This window comes from Ambystoma mexicanum, chromosome 3q, assembly GCF_040938575.1.
Source record: "Ambystoma mexicanum isolate Mex_15411 chromosome 3q, UKY_AmexF1_1, whole genome shotgun sequence".
Classification (NCBI taxonomy): Eukaryota; Metazoa; Chordata; class Amphibia; order Caudata; family Ambystomatidae; genus Ambystoma; species Ambystoma mexicanum.
This window is the reverse complement of record NC_090926.1, coordinates 459,517,589-459,538,480: the sequence shown is the minus strand read 5'-3', so window position 1 is coordinate 459,538,480 and position 20,892 is coordinate 459,517,589.

The following is a 20,892-nucleotide window of genomic DNA, read 5'->3' as shown; positions in this document are numbered from 1 at the left end:
CTCTCCCTCTCCCTCTTCCTCTCTCGCCCCCCCTTTGCCAATCTCTACCTCTCCTCCTCCTTTCTCCTCTTTCTCTCTGACAACACCTGACAAGGTTACTAGACAAGTCCGATCTATGAAAGTGTCATCCAAACAGGTGCTCCCCTGCGCCTCCAGAACCATCAAGTACCAGATTGACACCCTTGCTCCAGCATTGGCTTATTACTGTAATTACTCTTTCGCCACTTTAACGTTCCCTTCTTCGCTTAAGCACTCCCTTGTGCACCCACTCCTCAAGAAACCGTCTGCTGATCCTACCTGCCTGGCAAACTATCGCCCAATGTCCATTACCCCTTTCCTGGGCAAACTCTTGGAAAAGCTGACCATCTCCCAGCTTACACTCCACACTGAATATGTTGGTTGTCTCCATGATCATCAGTCTGGCTTCAGAGCTGCCAGAGGCACGGAAACTGCTCTCCTGAACACCTGTGAAGATCTTCTCACTAACCTTGATTCCAGCATTCCTTCTGTCCTAATCCTCCTTGATCTTGCCTCTACTTTTGACACAGTCAACCACGCCATCCTGATCAATTGACTAAGTCAAAATGTGGGCATCATGGATCAGGCTCTGGAGTGGCTGACCTCATTCCTCTTGGACTGCTCCTTCCAGGTCCAACTTGGACTCTTTATCTTCGCCACCTCTCGCTCTACCTGTGGCATTCCCCAGGGCTCTATCCTCTCACCTTGGTTTTTCAACCTCTACTTGGCCCGTTTGGCCGACCTGACCTCTACCTTCTCCGCTAACTGTCAGTGTTATGCAGATGACACTCAGCTTTCCTTCGGCTCCTCTCCTCTCTCGCTCATTCCTGACTGTCTATCTGCGATTCAGGATTGGTGTGCTCCAACAATCTCTGCCTTAATGCCATTAAGACAGAGATAATTCTTATTGGGACCCCTTCTTAACCCTCTCTCACTGGGGTCACCCACCTTGGGCCCTCTTCCTTCGACTTCCTGCGAGGCAAAAAACCTTGCTGTGATCTTCGACTCCACTCTCTCTTTCTCTCCTCACTCACATCTTGTGTGTCACCAAGAAGTCCCAATACCAAAGGGACTCTTCCCTTTCTCTCTTTCCCTCAGAAGCTCAATGTCTCCAGAGCCCTGTTTCTCTCTAGGCTGCACTACTGCAACAGCCTCTTTCTCAATCTGCCTTCCTCTACTCTTCGCCCTCTGTAACTAATCCAGAACAGGACTGCAAGATTTATCCTTGGCCTCAAGCCCAGGGATCGTATCTCTCGAGCCCTGAAATCTCTCCACTGGCTCCCGGTGGCTGCAAGGATCAAGTTCAAGACCCTTTGCATTGTCCACAAGGCTTTCTGGGGTCGGGGCACACACTACATCCAACGCTCTGTTCCAAAATACCTTCCTTCTCGAGCCCTTGCCCCAGCTACCTCCAACTCTCTTAGGGTGAGATGCTTCTTCATGCAGACAGTGGGGGGAATATCTCGCTCTTCTGCAGGTGCCTCGCTCTGGAATAGCCTCCCTGCCCCTTTCAAACTTGAGCAAACCACCTGACGTTCCGGAAGCAGCTCAACATTTTCCTCTTCCCCTCTGCTTTCTCTCTCTCCCTCCCCTGATGACATACATGACCTACCTGTCTGCTGTACAGACTGGTTGCTTGGCTACCCTCTGATTCTCACTGAGTCCAGGCTGTTTCTTTATCAGTAACCCTTGCTTTGCCTCCAGGCCTACCATGCACTTACGGACTGTAACTGTAACCCTACAGTCCCTTGTTTTCCTTGCACTACCCAGAGCTGCGCTGCCCTGGATGCCGCAGTAAGAAACAGCTAGACTGGCAGCACCCAAATGCCAGTGTAGCCAGGTAATTACACTTAGCAGGATTGCTTTATCAGAAATGCACAGTTAAAAAAAAGCCATAACAAACTGAGCATGACTAGATTAGCTGCACGAAAATGCCTCTCTAGCCACTAATACCACATATCTTGCCTGCTTTGCCTGGACATGGACAACCATTATGATTTATTTCACAAGCCTGCACCTCCCACACATCCCCTCTCCCTCCCATGCCCTACCCCAACCTCCCAAATCAGCTCATTGGCCCAGAATTACCTTCAAGTCCTTCTTCCTTTTCCCAGAGGGTTCATATGAGGCTCCTTGCCTCATAGGTAAGTACTGGAATGAGGAAGAGTGGGACTAGGAGTAATGAAGATTACAGGTAGCTAAATCAGACATTGGGGGTCATTACGACCCTGGCGTTAAGGGTTTAATGGCGCCGTAAAAGGTGTCGGCGCCGTTAAACCCTTAACGCCTGATTACGAGGTCCCTTTGCGGGACCCGACCTTAACGGCTGGTTTTACCAGCCGTTAAAGTAGGGTGCCGCAAAGGGACCTCGGTGCTAATTACGGTACTGCGATTTGCGGTACTGTACTTAGCTCCTTCCCCAGTCCCATTGAGCCCTATGGGGCGAAAATGGGAATGGGGAAGGGCCATGGTGAAATGGGGAAATACCGCCCCGCCAACCTTGGAATGTGGCTGTATTTCCCCATTCCACCATGGCGGACTTGTTACAACACCGGCACCAACCATGGTGCTAATAGCGCCATGATTTAGCACCGGGGTTGTAATGAGGGCCATTACCTCCATGTACCTCTATCTCATCCCAGTACTTGTGTATGAGGCAGAGTGCCTCATACATAAGTAATGTCTCATACACCAGTACAGGAAGGTGGAGGAATAGGGCTAGGAGTAATGAATATTACCAATAAGTAATCAAGGCATTAAACACAAGTAGTGGTGCAACACCACTGAGTTGACTGGGCTTCAGCACTCCCCCCCTCCAAGTTTCGGCTATGTTGACTCAACCTGGCTGACCTTCAGAGCAGTTGCTGGACAGAACAGGACACACATGTTAAACGGCACCTGGATTTCGATGTTAACAAGTGCCCAGCAATAACTAACGTAAAACATTTCACTGTTAGTACCTGCATTCAAATGCCACATATTAGGCAATTTAAACTGTGATGTAGGTTTAGTACTGGCATGCCAGGGGAGTATTTGGAAGGGCAGAGAGGGAACAGGAGACTGCTTATTCTCACAGCAGTCCATAAGTGGGTGCTTTCAGACTTAAAGAAGAGAGTTGAATTGCTTGTAACATTGAAGCTGCACTGAATAGTCTCATTAAAATGCGTAAAGAAGTTAGCTGCCCCCACACAATAAGTTTGCCCCTCCTCCATCGCCCGTGAAGTTAGCACCTCTCTCAAAATGTGAAGGATTAGTCTCCCCGAAACGTAGGTTTTGTTGCGCCTCCAAACACAAGCACCCACACCATTCACACACACGCACACCCAGATATCCATACATTTAAGTGTGCACTATTTTACCATACATGCACACCCAGGCAGCCATCCATACATGTAAGTGTGAACCCTTCCACCATAGAGGCGCATACACCCAGGCACGCACCCATACATTAAGTTTGCATGTATGGGTGTGTGCCGCCGGGGTCATGATGAGGCCCATTGTTTCATTTTGAAGTCACTCTGGCTTCATAAAGAAATTATTTACGTTAAGGACCAAACGATAACGAAACTAATTTCTTTATGAAGGCAGTGTGACTTCAAAACTAAACTATTTCTTTTTGAAGTCATGACATGGAGGCCTCCAGCCTGGGATCTTCCATATCATGGGTTGGGGGGAACGCTGGGAGATCAAAAAGATAGTGGGCCTCATTATAAGTGTGCCGGTCCGGTAACAATGGTGCCGGTATTACTGGCACCGTTGTTACCAGATTGGTACACTACGGGTTTGCCTGCCAGAGTCGCTGTACCCAGCAGGTCTGACCCTGCCAGACACAGCGACCATGGTAAGCAGACCATAACAGAAGCACCGGCAGCGTTATTAACAGTGCTCGTGCTTCCGTGGTACCCACTCCCATAGAGTCCTATGGAACTCTATGGGAATGGGGAGTAACAGAATTACCCGCGCCTGACTTCCCGGCTGCCGGAGTTGTAATACCCCAGTGTTACCAGGAAGTCAGACGCCAGTAATTTTGTTCGGTTTGGCGGCATGTCGCCGGTATCACCATCAGGCTTACCGCCAGACCCATAATGATGCCCAGTTTCTATTTTGTAGTCACTCTACGTTCATAAGGAAATTATTTCTGTTTCAGAAATAATGTATTTATGAATCTAGAGTGAATTCAAAAAGAAAATGTAAAAAGAAAAAATATTTGAAAAAATATTTTTTACTATTTATTTTCTCCAAGTGGGGCCCGCTCCCAGGACACGTGCTAGCGAGGCCCCTCGCACTGCGGGAGCTGCGGGGGCCCCGGTTATGCCAGTGCTCCCTCACCTTTTGTTTTTCTCCGGCTCTACCAGAAATGTCGTTAGGCCTAGTACAGTAGTCACATGTCTGCTTCCATTTCCTTCCCACTCTCCCCCTCCCTTCCTTGTCTATGGGCCTCATTACACGCTGTGCGGTAACCATGGCGCTATTAGCGCCATGGTTGCCGCCAGTTTTTTAACGTGTCTGCCTTGGTGGATGGCGGAATTACCGGCCTACTCCAACTTGAGCGGGCCGGTAATTCCCCATTCACTAAGGCCTTCCCCATTCCCATTTTTGCCCCCATAGGGCATAATGGGAATGGGGAAGGTAGTAATTACGGTACCGCAAATTGCAGTACCGTAATTAGCACCGAGGTCCCTTTGCGGCACCCTTCTTTAACGGCTGGTAAAACCAGCCGTTAAGGTCGGGTCCCGCAAAGGGAACTCGTAGTAAGGCGGTAAGGGTTTACCACCTACCGTGTAATGAGGCCCTATGTTTTAGCTCTTGCACTATCTAAAATGTCGTTACGCCGAGTACGATAATTAATTTCACATCCTTACTGTTCATGGGCTGTAAGAATGCTATTGTATCTTCCCTTGTTCCCTCCCTTGCTTTGAAGTGCTTTGAAACACATTGGGCCTCATTCCGAGGTTGGTGCTAGTCATGGCGCTATTAGCGCCATGACTAGCACCAGTACCGGTACCGCCACTGACTTGGTGGTATGGGGATTTACTGGTCTATTCCGACCTTTGCGGGACCGGTAAGTCCCATTTGAAAAGCCATTCCCCATTCCCATTTGAGCCCCCAAAGGTATCCCTTTGAGGGTCCTGTCCATAATGCCCGGTAAAACCAGGCGTTAAGGGAGGGACCTGCAAAGGGACCTTCGGAATAGGGCACAAAGGGAGTACCGGCACCGGTGTCATTACCGGTGCCCGGTATCCCTTTGCGCCCAGGTCGTAATGACCCCCAATGTGTATAGGCGCTATATACATAAACTATCATATCATATCATAATGTTCAAAAGTTGAATATGAAGGCCATTGAACTGAATATAGTTTCTGGGGCAGGACAAATATTAGGCTCACATACCTGTGTATCAATAGAGAATTATTCAAGTATCATGCCATAATCGATATTTGTTACACCATTTTCTATAGTTTGACTATACCTGCACCTCTTCAACATGTGCAGAGGTTCAACCAACACGAGTGGTATTCAAAAAGTTGTATGCTTAGCACCCCCATCATCAGAAATACTTTTGGGGAGCTCCCCCAAAATAAAAATATTGTTAATGATTCACCCCACATGCCATATTAAGCAGTCACCCTACTCCCTTTTTTAACAGCCTCGTCCCCCCGCCCCCCTTGAATTTCTTGGTTCTCCCATTAGGGGGAGCATTCACACAGTTTGAACACCTCGGAGCTACTGGGTCCAAAATTGTTTTGGAGGGGATGGTGGGTGATTGGTTATGTGGATTTGGTAGATGTGTGTCCGCATTAGTTCTACTCTCAATATAAAATAGCCGTGCTTATTCCATGGATGATATGGCTGCTACTTGGATAGTACTCGAAAGAGGGTTGCTAATTAAAAGCAATGGCCCTCATTACAACACCGGTGCTTACCCATGGCGCTATTAGCACCATGGTTGGTGCCGGTGTTGTAACGGGTCCACCATGGTTCAATGGCGAATTACCACCCCATTCCAAGGTTGGCGGGGCGGTAATTCCCCATTGAACCTTGGCCCTTCCCCATTCCCATTTTCGTCCCATAGGGCTCTATGGGAATGGGAAAGGCGCTAAGTATGGTACCGCAAATTGCGGTACCGTACTTAGCACCAAGTCTCTTTGCGGGTCCCTACTTTAACGGCTGTTGTAGACCCGCCGTTAAGGTCGGGTCCCGCAAAGGGACCTCGTAGCAAGGCGCTAAGGGCCTCATTATGACCCAGGCGCTAAGTGTTTAACGGCGCTGTAAAAGGCTGCGGTGCCTTTAAACACCTAGCGCCTAATTACGAGGTCCCTTTGCGGGACCTGACCTTAACGGCTGGTTTTACCAGCCGTTAAAGTAGGGACCCGCAAAGGGACCTTGGTGCTAATTACGGTACCGCAAATTTGCGGTACCGTAATTAGTGCCTTCCCCATTCCCATTGAGCCCTATGGGGCAAAAATGGGAATGGGGAAGGGCCATGGCGGCATGAGGAATTACCACCCCACCAACCTCGGAATGGGGTGGTAATTCCACATTCCGCCAACGCGGACTCCGGCATGGACCATGGTGCTAATAGCACCATGGTTTAGAACTGGAGTCCTAATGAGGCCATAAGTGTTTAACGGCGCTGCAGCCTTTTACGGCGCTGTTAAACACTTAGCGCCAGGGTAGTAATGAGGCCCAATGTCTTCATCTACTTTCTGACAGCAATACATATCTGTTTCTACATCTGTAGTCGTTATTTCCATTTTTCCACATCTATACTGTCAAATAATGAAATAAGAAATATGTTAGATCAAGAGTACAAAACAGTAGCTGCTTCCATGTTTGGTATGTCGTGTGGTTTGCTCTCAAACAGTTGTGGAAAGGTTTTTGTGGCTAACTCTATGTAGTCTATTTTGAACAATGCATTGTTAATTTGTGGTCCCTTGTAGCAATATATTATATCTTTGGAATGTGAAGCTGGCTACATTTCTCATTGTTGGATTGGACAAAGAATAAAGTTTACAAAAAAACCTCACCAAGATCAGCGGTGTTGTAACATATGCACTCTTTGCTGGCAAACATTTTCAAATTAAAAAAGAATTGTATAGAGTGCCGTGCAAATAGAGAAGACATTGGGCCTCATTACAAATGTGGCGGTAAGGCAACAATGCCGGCGGTAGTGCTACCGGCGCCATTGTTACCATACCGCCACATTACGAGTTGACTCGTGATTGCACTGGCACTGTTATGAACGGTGCCAGTGCAACTATGCTCCCGACCCCCATTCTGCCCTATGGGGCGGAATGGGGATCTGGAGCCCGCCCAAATGGCACCCGTGAATGGGCTATTACCGACCCCTTCAACTTGTTATGGGCCGGTTATGGTCCATTCGCGGGTGCCGGTGCAGGTAGCGAGATCGGAGGTAACCGTGCCCTTAATAAGGGCATGGCTACCGCCAAACTCGTAATGAGTCCCATTGGCTTAATCAATCAAACTCTATAACATCATTTTAAATTTTATTTATCTGTTTTTTAAATGTTCCTGAAAAGTAATGTTTCGTTTTAAGGGGGAGGGATTGCTGGCCACCCTACAGTGGGATCAGAATCAGTGAGCACCCATGTACTGGTCCAGGCAAAAACAGAGGAACATTCCCCTAACTGGCACAAACCTCACTCCTTTGGGAGGGGTGTTAGCAGGGTTAATTGAGTGTGTCCTCAGGGTGTTGGAGTTTGTTTGAAAGGGGTGGGGTTCTCCTGTTGACCCTACTCATCTTATCTTTTGTTATGTCTCACGCTGTGTAGCATTATGCTTGGTCAATGTAAATTGTATTGTGTTAGGGTGCACTTTGATGGCAGAATAAAGTTTTCTTGATGATAAAAAAAAAAAGGCCAGGAGGCGCCCGCGGGACTAGAACCCCCAACGGGGCTGTCTTTGTCGAGAAAGAAGGAACCGCTGAGCTATAGCTGACCCGAATGTTTCTGTGTCAAGATTGTATAATAGCTGTGAGCAGGCAGGCTGGGGCGGAGTAGCATAAAGTCAGAAGCAGGCTGGCCGCTTGCGTAAGCCGGGAAAAAGAGTAATGATAGATACTGCAAGCTGGCAATCACCTCCGCAGGCCGGGAGAGTGTGTCCATTTCCCTAACCTCGACAGTTTGCTCTTGCACTAAGTGCACCCCTCTGGCCGCAAGATATATTCCTTAAAAGAGGAACTCGCGTGTACGGTTCGTTTCTTAATCGTCACACTTCACATGAATGGCGCGGCGGCAGCTGCTTGGTTTCTGCAGGTAGCTGAAGCAGGCAAGTGAAGCCATCTGCAGAAGGTGGAGCTCCGAAGACTTGTAAAGAATTCTCTAGTACTGTTAAGAGCAGGCACTGGACGCGTTACTCGGCGTTTTACGCGATAGCTTCGTTGTATGAGAGAGTTTACTAAACGTGTGTTGAACAGCTTTGGTACCTTCTAAATTCATTAGTTCTCTGCTGTGGTGCGGTCTGCTATTAAGAAATATCACCCATTGCTCACTTACGTCTAGCAACACAGTATTCTGTATAATGGTTGTTACTTATTTAAGTTAATTCTCTTAACGTATCCGTGTAGACGGCGCCAGGGCCTTTCAACTTTTTCAGTTGAAATGGACCTCGTACTTCAGGAGTTCCCCGAACTGCTGTGGCCATGTTTGCAGTCTTATCGCAAAGAAAAATACTTTAATTCAGTACATTAAATGTGGTTTCCAGCAGGTGCATTACAGACTGCCTTTCCTGGTGCCCCAAGTCTCACCTCTCTTGGGCCTTTCAGTATCCACCAACTTTCTTATCACTGCTTGCCTTTTGACTCCATTTTCGACTGAATTGGCACCTGGCTGACAGAGAGAGCTTAATAGCTTTTCAGTGGACATTTAAGGCCTGATCATGAGTTTGGAGGCATTACACACAGTAATACCTCAAAACATGTTTTTCCCGTTACCACAAGCAGTAATTACCGATTGGCCTGGTAGGTACGCATGATTACGAGCCATGTAGACCATACTGTTAATCTCCATTTTCGAGTCCTATAGGACTCTATGGTGATCCGGTAAATAGCACACACATTAATACTGCAACCAGCAATTACCACATGCAGAACCTCGTTGCGGTGAGTCTGCAGGCCAGTCCGAGATATTTGTAGAGGCATCCTCGTGCCTTTGAGCCCCAATCACCCCCTGTTTTCCATCCCGACCGTGCCCGCTCCCCGCTTCCTGGTCCCTCCACCTCCCGCCTCCTGCCCCGCCCACAGCCCTTCCCATTGGCCACCCGGCCCCCTTTCCCAGGCCATTACTGCACCTCCCAAGGCAGCCCTCTGCCTGGCAGCCCCTGCGGCTAAGGACCCGAGGCAAAGGACGACTCCTCCAGGGACGAACCCAGATCGTATCTGCAGGTATCCGCAGGAGAAGCAAGAAGCCAACAACAAGTAAGTGTGGCAAGGGCAGGGCCAGAAGCAACTACTTCAGGCCGTACTACCCTACCACTCCTCTAAAACAGCATCAATCCCATTATAAGTTACACTCAGAAACCCGCCATTGCATTGCTCCCAATTGTACTCTGAAGTTGCGCCCATTAGCCTCTCGCAGGAAAGTTCAATTAGAAGTGTTCCCAATTGCATTTAAGAGTTGCGCCCAATAGCCTCTCTCAGGAAAGTTGCATTTAGAAGTGCACACAATTCCATTTAGTAGTGTTCCCAACTGCATTTAATAGTAATAGTGCTCCCAATTGCATTTAGGTGTTGCACCCAATAGCCTCTCTGAGGAAAGTTGCATTTTAGAAGTGTTCCCAATACCATTTAGTAGTGTTCGCAACTGCATTTAATAGTGCTCCCAATTGCATTTAGGTGTTGCGCCCAATAGCCTCTCTGAGGAAAGTTGCATTTAGAAGTGTCCCCAATTGCATTTAGTAGTCTTCCCAACTGCATTTAGGTGTTGTGCCAAATAGCCTCTCTAAGAAAGTTGCATTTAGAAGTGTTCCCAATTGTATTTCTGAAGTTGCCCCCAATAGCCTCTCTAAGAAACTGACATTTAGAATTGTTCCCCAAATTACAATTAGAAGCTGCGCCCAATAACCTCTCTGAAAAAAGATACATTTTAGTAGTGTTCCGAATTGCATTCATTAAGTATTACACTCCTATAGCCTACGTGCGTATGTAGAAGTTGTGCCCAATAATCCCTCTAAGAAGTCTCTCTGAAACTAACAACCTAATACCCCTTCTAAGCAAATAGAATCTTGAGGCTGTCCGAATATCCTCCCTGGCGACAGAGGAACTTAGAAGGGTACCCAATAAACTAAAATAATCTCTGTTTACAACTCTAGCTAGAAGTGTACCCAATAAACTAAAATAATCTCTGTTTACAACTCTAGCTAGAAAGCACCAAATAAATCTAATACCTTCTTGAGCAGTTGAACCCTGAAGTGTGCCTAAAAGCGTGTCATCACTGACCTTATAACTACAATCAGAAAACCCTCCCAAACCAATCTTAAAACTCGCACCAATCATGAGTGCACCCACTCCACCAGAATCAGTCAGAAACACCACCCATGGACCACCCCCACTCTCCGATCTGTCTTCCGTCCCTTCCTGCCTCTCCCAAACCCCCCCACCCTCTCTCGCACTCCCTGCTTTTCCCCTCTCCAAACACCAAGCAAGGGGGGCACGATGGCGAGCCACCCACCCCAAGACCACTCATCCCCTGAACCCCACCCCGACCCACCAGCATTACCCATACCCGCTCCCCTCTCTATCATACCTGACACACCCCACCCTGCAATCACCCTACTCCCGCCCTCCCCTTATACCCCTGCCACCATCCCCACTCGACCTCACCCCTTCCCCTCCCTAAAAACTGCACGGCTAGCCCTAGCAAGAACCGAAGCTGCCTCCCGCTCACCCTCCGACCCCCCCACTCTCTCCCACACACTAGTCGCAGCAAGGAAACTAAAGAGGAAACGTTCTTGGTCCCCCTCAATCTCACAGCACTCCTCGCCCCCCCTATCTCGACCAATCACATCTATCCTGCAATCCCCCCTCTCCCCCGCGGCTTCCCCCGCCTGAAACCCCTCTCCCTCGATTTCTCATCAGCTGCAACTGAAACTCCTAACCGTCAACATCCCTCTTTCAAATCCCCCTTCCAAAACCCGACCATCCTATCACACGCAGCCTCCCAACCCCTCCCGAAGCCTGCCAATCTCTCTGCTCGCCCACTATTCCCATCTATCATCACCCAACCTACCCCCCTCCCCCCAAACTCTCCACCACTGCACCCTCCCCCTCCACCACCAAGATCATCCCTGACTGCCGATGTGAACTGCATCCTATTTAACGCCCGATCAATAGCAAAAACAGACATTCCATCTTTGACCTCCTCACCTCTGACAAACCAGACCTAGTTTTCATCACTGAAACCTGGTTCTCTGACGACTTCAGCCCAATCGCCAACGAAGCCTTTCCCCCCAACTACTCCCTCATCCCACTGAACCGTCCGTCCAGGGGAGGAGGGGTAGCATTCGTCTTCAAATCTCTCTTCCGCGCCTCAATCATCGATAACCAACCCTCCATTCCATCCTGCGAATCTCTCCTTGTTAAACTATCCCTCTCACCATCGCTCTCACATAGCTTCCTAATAATCTACAGGCCCCCAGGCTACGATAGACACTTTGCAAATAACCTTTGCGACTCTATTGCCACCCTCCAACTAAACCATCCCACCTCACCCTTCTTGGAGACTTCAACATATGGCTCGACATCCCCACCAACCCTATGACATACTCCCTGGTTGACGGATTAGATGCAATTAACCTCCAACCCCACATAAACGGACCGACCCACTATAAAGGACACACTCTCGATGCCATCTTTTGCTCCAACAACCTGATTCAGCTAATGCCGCCCACCCCTATCATCTGGTCTGATCACTTCATTCTCCCTTTCACCATCCACTCACCCGAACCCCTCCCCTTACTCATATCCGAACCTCCGAATATAGGCAAATGCTGGTAGAAACTAATAATCAACCCAGACCTAGCCGAGGTTCTCCTCCAGTCTCCACCACCATCCTGCCCTCTCAACAACCATCTCACCCCTGAGGCCCTTGATTCATGGCTTAGCGCATCCCTGATGCGCCTCACCCCCTCCTGCAAACCATCAACCCACCGTGGCCCTTTCCCCAGATGGTTCACTCCTGAGCTGAAGACCACTAAACGACTATACAAACACCTAGAACGCAAGTGGCATAAAGAGAAAACCCATGAGAGCAGGACCACCTTGGCCCGACACCTGTATCGGTACAAAGCCGAAATCCGGAAAACAAAAAAGGCCCACTACAACTCCCGAATCCTAAACTGCAAAAACCCAAGTAAAGAACTCCACAAAATTATCTCCGAATTCACCAATCCAGCTTGTAACACAACCATCCCGACCGCATCGCAATCACTCTGTGACTCACTCTCCCTCCACTTCTACTCCACGGCTATAGAAAGGACAAATACTCTAACCTCCAAACTAGCACTCTTACAGCCACTAGACAATCCTCAGCCCGTACCACCCAACCCATCAGCTGCAACCTCCACGCAACCAACGTTCGACTCCTTCAGTCCATTAACAACAGGACAGTTTCTCAAACTCCTATCTGCCCGCAAACCATCCGGATCACCATTGGATCCATGCCCAGCCACTACCCTTAAAGAAATCTTTGCCTCCACCTGCGCAGGAGAACACGCAAGATCCATCATAAATACCTCCCTCTCTTCCGGTACCTTTCCAGACGCATTCAAATTGGTGCACGTCAAACCCCTGATTAAAAAACCCTCGCTCGATCCGCTCGAGCCCAAAAACTACCGCCCCATATCAAACACCAGGTTCCTCGCCAAACTCATTGATCGAACTGCCTACTCTCAACTTAACGCCTTTGTTGAAGCCAACAAACTCCTAGACCCCGCCCAATCAGGCTTCAGAACTTGTCACAGAACTGAAACCACCCTAACCTCTATCTGGGACGACCTTAAAATGACTGCTGACTCCGCGGGATGCGCCGCACTAATCCTTCTCGACCTATCAGCCGCCTTTGACACGATCAATCACTCAATACTCCTTGATCGCCTCCACTCCCTAGGAATACGTGGAACCGCCCTCAAATGGATAGCCTCATTCCTCAAGGACAGGCACCAAATAACGACACTCTCCAACTTTACCTCCCAAGCCCGACCAGTCGACACAGGAGTCCCACAAGGAGCGTGTCTATCCGCCCTCCTTTTCAATCTCTACCTGATCACCCTCCCACCGATAATTCGTGCACACAACATCCTATGTTACAATTACGCCGATGACACACAACTAATTCTAAAATTCTTGAACACGAATCCTAACTCACGACCTGACCTGGCATCCTGCCTCCTTAACATTGAATGCTGGATGACCCAAAACCACCTCCTGTTAAACCCCTCCAAAACAGAAATCATGGTGTGCGGCAACCCAGATCTTCTCCCGCACCCACTACCCTGGCCAACCGCCATGGGCAACTCACCGATACCCTCCAACACAGTGAAAAATCTTGGATGCACCCTAGACTCTGACCTAACACTCTCGCGCCAAGTCAACAATGTCTCAAAGTCCTGCCACTACCACCTCAAAAACCTTAGGCGCGTCTTTCCATATCTATCATTTCCTAACAGAGTCTCTGTGGTACAATCAATCGTCATCTCACGGCTGGACTACGGCAACCCCCTATACCTCGGAATCCATGCCTACAAAATGAACAAACTTCAAAGAGCACAAAACGCGGCGGCCAAAGTGTTACTTGCGCTTGGTCCAAGAGACCACGTATCCCCAGCCCTCAAGACACTGCACTGGCTTCCAGTAGCCCGTAGGGTAGCTTTCAAAACCTTATGCCTCACCCATCGAGCAGTACATAAAACTGGACCGCAATATCTTCAAGAAAAACTAATAGCTTATCACCCCACTCGCACCCTTAGATCAAGCACAGCCGGCCTCCTAGTAATTCCTAAGACAAACTCAGTCAGGTTAGGCGGAGCATCATTCTCAGCCCTAGCCCCAACCCTGTGGAACTCTCTCTCACCCCACATCAGGCTAACCGAGGAGCTAACAGCTTTCTGCAAACTACTGAAAACCTGGCTCTTTCCCTAAAACCAACCGGTTCCGTTCTAGCATCATCAGAATAACACCGACCCAGCGAAGCACCTAAAGCAAAAGCAAAAGCAAAAAAAAAAAAAAAAAACGGATTGTATCAAATATTCACAAAAGAAATTAAAACGAGTAATGTAGATCTAAACAGTGAAGTCAATAATACGAATTGATCACTGGATAAAAGAAAAATAGAGCGTGGACGAGCTTGGAAAGCCGATGAGTGTGGTGAACGGATGAGTGAGAAGGGCAAATGAATAATGATGATTCTAGACAAGTATAAATGAGTGTGGTGAACGGATGAGTGAGAAGGGCGAATGAATAATGATGATTCTAGACAAGTATAAATGAATGTGGAGGATGAAAGCGGTTGACAGGTGTGTCTGGAAGACGGTTGAGTCTGGAGACCTGATGAATAATACGAGCAAAATCAATGGGGATGACGGATGAGTGTGTAAACCAATTGACTGTAGAAAGCGGTCCGAGTATGGAGAGCAGCTATGTGTAGAGAGTGGAGGAAGGTGGAGAATGGAAGAGCATGCAGAGCGAAGGAGCTTGTTGAGCGAAGAGAGCATACAGAGCAGAAGAACGTGGAGAGCAGATGCGCGTAATGAGTAGAGAAAAGTATCAGCGACTGAATGGGGGAGCGACAGGGTGTGGAGAGCGGAAGAATGTGGAAAGCAGAGGAATGTGGAGGGTGAGAGGCCGGAAGTGGGAGACCGACTGAGTACCAACGAGTGGAATGCGCGTGGAAGATGAACGCTGCTGACAGATGATTGTGGAGGGCGGATGACTGTGGAAGGCGGATGACTGTGGAGGGCGGATGACGGTGGAGGGCGGATGACTGTGGAGGGCGAATGACTGCGGAGGGCGGATGATTGCGGAGGGCGGATGACTGCAGAGGGCGGATGATTGCGGAGTGCGGATGATTGCGGAGTGCGGATGATTGCGGAGGGCGGATGACTGTGGAGGGCGGATGTCTGTGGAGGGCGGATGACTGTGAAGGGCGGATGACTGTGGAGGGCGAATGACTGTGGAAGTCGGATGACTGTGGAGGGCGGATGACTGTGGAGAGCGGATGACTGGGTAGGGCGGACGACTGGGCAGGGCGGATGACTGTGGAGGGTGTATGCCGGTGGAGGGTGTATGCCTGTGGAAGATGACTGTGGAGCGCGGATGACTGTGGAGGGCGGATGACTGTGGAGGGCGGACGACTGGGCAGGGCGGATGAATGTGGAAGGTGGATGCCTGTGGAAGATGACTGTGGAGGGCGGATGTCTGTGGAGAGCGGATGTCTGTGGAGAGCGGATGTCTGTGGAGGGCGGATGACGGTGGAGGGCGGATGACGGTGGAGGGCGGATGACGGTGGAGGGCGGATGACGGTGGAGGGCGGATGACCGTGGAGGGCGGATGACCGTGGAAGGCAGATAACTGTGGAGGGCGGACGACTGTGGAGGGCAAATGCCTTTGGAAGATGGGTGTGGATGGCGGAAGACTGTGGAGGGCGGATGCCTGTGCAAGATGATTGTGGAGGGCGGATGCCTGTGGAAGATGAGTGTGGAGGGCGGATGACCGTGGAGGGCGGATGACCGTGGAAGGCGGATGACCGTGGAAGGCGGATGACTGAGGAGGGCGGATGACTGTGGAGGGCGAATGACTGTTGAGGGCGGATGACTATGGAGGGCGGATGACGGTAGAGGGCGGATGAATGTAGAGGGCGGATGAATGTGGAGGGCGGATGACTACGGAGGGCGGATGACTGCGGAGGGCGGATGACTGCGGAGGGCGGAGGACTGCGGAAGGCGGATGACTGCGGAGGGCGGATGATTGCGGAGGGCGGATGACTGCGGAGGGCGGATGATTGCGGAGCGCGGATGATTGCGGAGGGCGGATGACTGATGGGGGCGGATGACCGCGGAGGACGGATGATTGCGGAGGGCGGATGACTGCGGAGGGCGGATGATTGCGGAGGGCGGATGATTGCGGAAGGCGGATGATTGCGGAGGGCGGATGATTGCGGAGGGCAGATGACTGCGGAGGGCGGATGATTGCGGAGGGCGGATGACTGTGGAGGGCGGATGACTGTGGAGGGCGGATGACTGCGGAGGGCGGATGATTGCGGAGGGCGGATGATTGCGGAGGGCGGATGATTGCGGAGGGCGGATGACTGTGGAGGACGGATGACTGTGGAGGGCGGATGACTGTGGAGGGCGGTGAGCGTACAGAGCGAACGAATATGAAGAGCAAATAAATGTGGTGGACAGATGAATGTGGAGAACACATGAGTGTAGAATGCGGCTGAATGAATATGGAGAACACATGAATGTAGAAAACGGTTGAGTGTAATGAGGGGAAGAACATGGACCGCGGAGGAGCTTAGGGAACGGCTGAGTGTGGCTATCGGCTGAATCTGGCGAGCGACGGAGTGTAGCGAGCGGCTGAGTATGGCAAGCAGCTGAGTATGTCGGGCGACCGAGTGTAGTAAGCGGCTGAGTATGGCGAGAGAACGGGTATGCGTCGAACGAACGAGAATAAGAGCGAGAGAACGAGTGTACACAAAACAGATAAGTACATTGTACGGAAGAGTGAATGGAGCTGATGAATGCAGAACTGACGAGTGGCAGATGAGCCTCTGAAGCGAATGCGTGCGTAACAGATGAGCCTGGGGAGCGGGTGAACGCACGAAACAAATGAATGAATGGACCAGAGCGCATGATTATGCTAGATGGAGGAGTATGCTATACGGATGAATTCGCTGAGCCGATGAATAGTGCATAAGAGCAGATGAGAAACAAAACACATCGCACGGACCGGACCCCTCTGAATTGCGTGATGTGCAGACTTTGATGTGGAACGCAAGGAACCGTTGTAAGAGCATACTTCATTTCACACCCCACGCTTACTCTCTCCTTACACCACCACTCAAGTAGAACACAGAGATACTATGACACCATTCGGTATAACTGTTCTCATATCAACATCCGCCGCTCACTCCCCATCACTCTAAGTAAACATTGCTGGTTTCTCACCCCCAGCCAGGCGTTCTCGTCAGGCCTAACGCTGCCTCACTCGGACTGGATAACTCCTGCCAGACCGAACACATACTCCTGATTCCTCAACCACCACACCTATTCGCTAGGAAGCAGCTACCACAGAAATTCCGCACCAGCTGCACACATACCTGGTGCGCACACGCACCTTTGACTCTCTCTAATCTCTCCACTGACCCGAACCTCGGTTCCCAAGGGCGTTCAACCTACCAGCGCCTTCAGACCATACCAATGGTATATAAGGCGCTATATAAATGCAAAATAACAATAACAACAATAACATGCAATACTGGTTTTGTGTTGCGATAAAATCTGCCGCACAAAACCAGCTATAAAAAAGATTTTTCGTAATGAAATTCATAAATAGTTGGTGCAGCCGCAATTACCAGGTGTATCTTCTTTCGCCATCTTGAGTTACCTCAAAGGACTGATCAATTCTGGCTATTCCCTATGCCTTCAGATACTTCCAGCATTATTTGGCAGAACCACAATGGAGTTTCTTCCAAATACATTTTGCCCACTTGTGGCTTTCTCCATCGATCCTTCCTTCTCTGATATTGTCATTTGCCTCGTCTAGAACGGGGGCTTACGAATGAGTGCTCTGTTGCCCACCTCAATGTCCATCTTCTTCAGTGTAGTCCCTTAGTTGTCGTTTGTGCACAACCTCAATGTCTACTTCTGGTGTCTGTCTGGACCCATGTTTCGGGAAGACCGCCTTACTTTTCATCTCAGAAAAATACCTGTGGCTAGGTCAGGGGTGGTCTGTGGGCCATTAAGTTGCTCGAGCTTCTCTTAGTGAGTCCTCTTTCTCAAGAGCAATGCAGAATGTCTTTTCCAATGTTCTAATGATCCTCCACTAATCCCATTAGCTCTCGGGCAACATGCTTTTATGCGCAATGCACCACTATCTGTCTATGAATTCCATGCATGGATTTGGGGATTGTGGTGAAAACTTGCTATCAAACACAGGTAGGACTCCAGCTGTAGTTGATGAGAGAAATCTCACCACGGGTACCTTGAAAATTCATCCAGCGAATTCCGGAATGCAGGCAGCAGAGGCAGCAGCATAATCCTGTAGCTCCTGGCCCTCTCCCTATCTTGATTATTATTAGATTATGAACTCTAAGAAGAAAATTGAGACAGCAGACAATCCCATCCCCAAAAAATCAAAACCAGTTTCTGAGATGGGGGACACCCCCAGCACAAAGGTTATTTATTCTCTGCTTCAGAAGATGGCTCAAGACCTTGGAAAAGTGGTCCAGGATGTTGGGGATGTTAAATCTGCTATGGAGGATATGTCTCTAAAGGTTTCCCAGCTGGATTGTAGAGTTTCTACCTTGGAGAGATAGCAGGTAGCTTCCGGGCATATAACAGCTTGAAAGAAGTAGTACAGAAGGGGAGAGATAAGCACCTAGAGTTGGACTTAAAATTCAGAAATAAGAACCTGAGACTGGTTGGTGTAGGAGAGGATAACGCTGAGGATCTGCTGAAACTGGTGTTGGACATCTTAAAATCCTCCTTTGGATGCGATCACATTTCTCAAAATGACATTGACAATGTTTATAGGGTTGGCAGGAGGGGCAATCCTAATCCAAGACAGATTCTTCTATCCTTTGTCTATACCAGGAATAAAGAGGATGTCCTTAGGAATACAAGGAAGAAGGGTAATGTCATTTATGGAGGTAAGCAGATTTCTATATACCCTCACTATCCTAAGGAATCTCTGCTTATCAGGAAATCCTTCAAGGAGGCTAAGGATTTGGCCAACCTTGTGGGAGTTAAAACATATCTAAACAGGAACAATGTCCTGACTGTGGCACTCCCAGGTGGTGAAAGGGTTACTTCTGATCCGAAAGAAGCTGTGAGCTGGCTGGAACCTTTACATAACAAAAAGGGTTGAAGCTGCTGTATGCACCCCTCCGATATTCCAGCATTTTTTGACTTATTAGTGGTTATTTTGTGTTTGCAAGACATTTACTAAGTGATTTAAGATGGCGCCGCAGACCTGCTACAGTTGAACGTCTTGGTTCATTTGAAAAATACACATGCATCATCAAGAGGGTTCTCCCGGCTTCTTCAGCTTCGAATCGGGGCTGGGGGGCAATCGTCCATGGCAGAAAGGACCTGCCAGCGGTGCATTGTCACGTGGATTCCCCTGGATGTGACGTGTTTTACGCTGCAGCGTGTATTTTCAGGAAATGGATGGCAGCGAACGGACGATGGCGGCCGGCGGGAGCATTGGTTGGCGAGCGCGAGTAGTATGCAGTGGAGCCTCAGCCGCTCGGGTGCTCCGCTCCGCTCTCGATCCTTGGCATTAGGAAGCAGCATGGTGCTAGAAGGGAGAGAGTGGTTGCGATGGAATTGAGGGAGAGTCGTCAGGGCGGCTGCCGTTCACTTTTCTGCTCAATGGTTCCCCAACTGGCCTTAGGAGGTGGACTATATGGAATGGTGAGAGGGGCAGATGTGTATTTTTAAGGTGAGATACTGCCCCAACTCCCCAACGCCCGACTTTGATGTACAGCATGTACGGGAGATCAGCGTTCATACGTACAGTGACTACCTAGGGCAGAGCAAGCAGGAGCACAGACAATGTACTTGTATGAAACAGTGGCAGCATTATTCCAAACACAAGAATTGAAGATATTTGGTCATTTGCATTTTGTAAAAGTAATGGTGGTGTGCGCATGCTTACAAATTCCTTTCTGTATTTGGTCTTCTCTTTCACTTCTCTGTCGCTTTCCTCATCCTTTTTTAGTAGACCTTTGAGCATGTAAGCATGCGCAGGTTTAGGCACAACCATGGCTGTTTCAATACTCTGGTTCCATGGGCTGAGAAAGTCCCGATGCTGACATTGACCCTCCGGTGACCTGTTCTCAAGCACCCGTCCGGGCACAATGCCCCCTTTTTACTACGGGTTTCTTCCTTCTCACCTCCCCCCCCACCTTTTTTTGCATGGACTTAAGAGGGCATTTAGTGTTATCCATGAAAACTAAGTGGAATGATTTAATGAATGCAGTTATTTTTACTTGTAAATTCTTAAGGAGAGGGGGTTTATAGTGCAATTGTGAGGAGGATACTTGTGTTGGTTTAATTCTGTTGCTACTCCTAAATTTTGGTCAAAGATTCTGAAATGGGTAGCCTAGTGGCTGCTTTGTATGGGATTTGTCATTTAAAATATATGCAATTGGGGATATGGTTGGGATGTAGGTGTGTACCAGGGATTGATATTGATGTATTGACGTTGACATGTGGGTTTTATACGTCGGATTGTAGAGAGGATTGGATTTTTCTTCCCTCTAGATGTCGTTTTTCATAACTGCCACTGCAAGAGGGGAGGGGGGATTTTTATTTTTCTTCAAATTAATGCTGGTTGTTTTTCAAATGCTTAGGTAATTGGCAGATTGCTATGTCGTGTCCTCTTCCATGGGTAATTAAGTCCTTAATGTGTGCCACCTGATGCAATTGATGCAAAGGGGGGGTTGGTATATTACTGTACCCTTTGCCTAGATTCTTAAGGTATTTCTCTGTTTGGATTTGAGTAGGTCATGGCTGTGTTATGGACATTTCGGTGATGTATGTGTGTTTATTAGGGGTCTGCGATGGTAGTTAATTTGTATGGGACTGGAATCAAAAGGGGGGGTGCTTCAGCGGTGGGGGATGGGAGATGTTAAA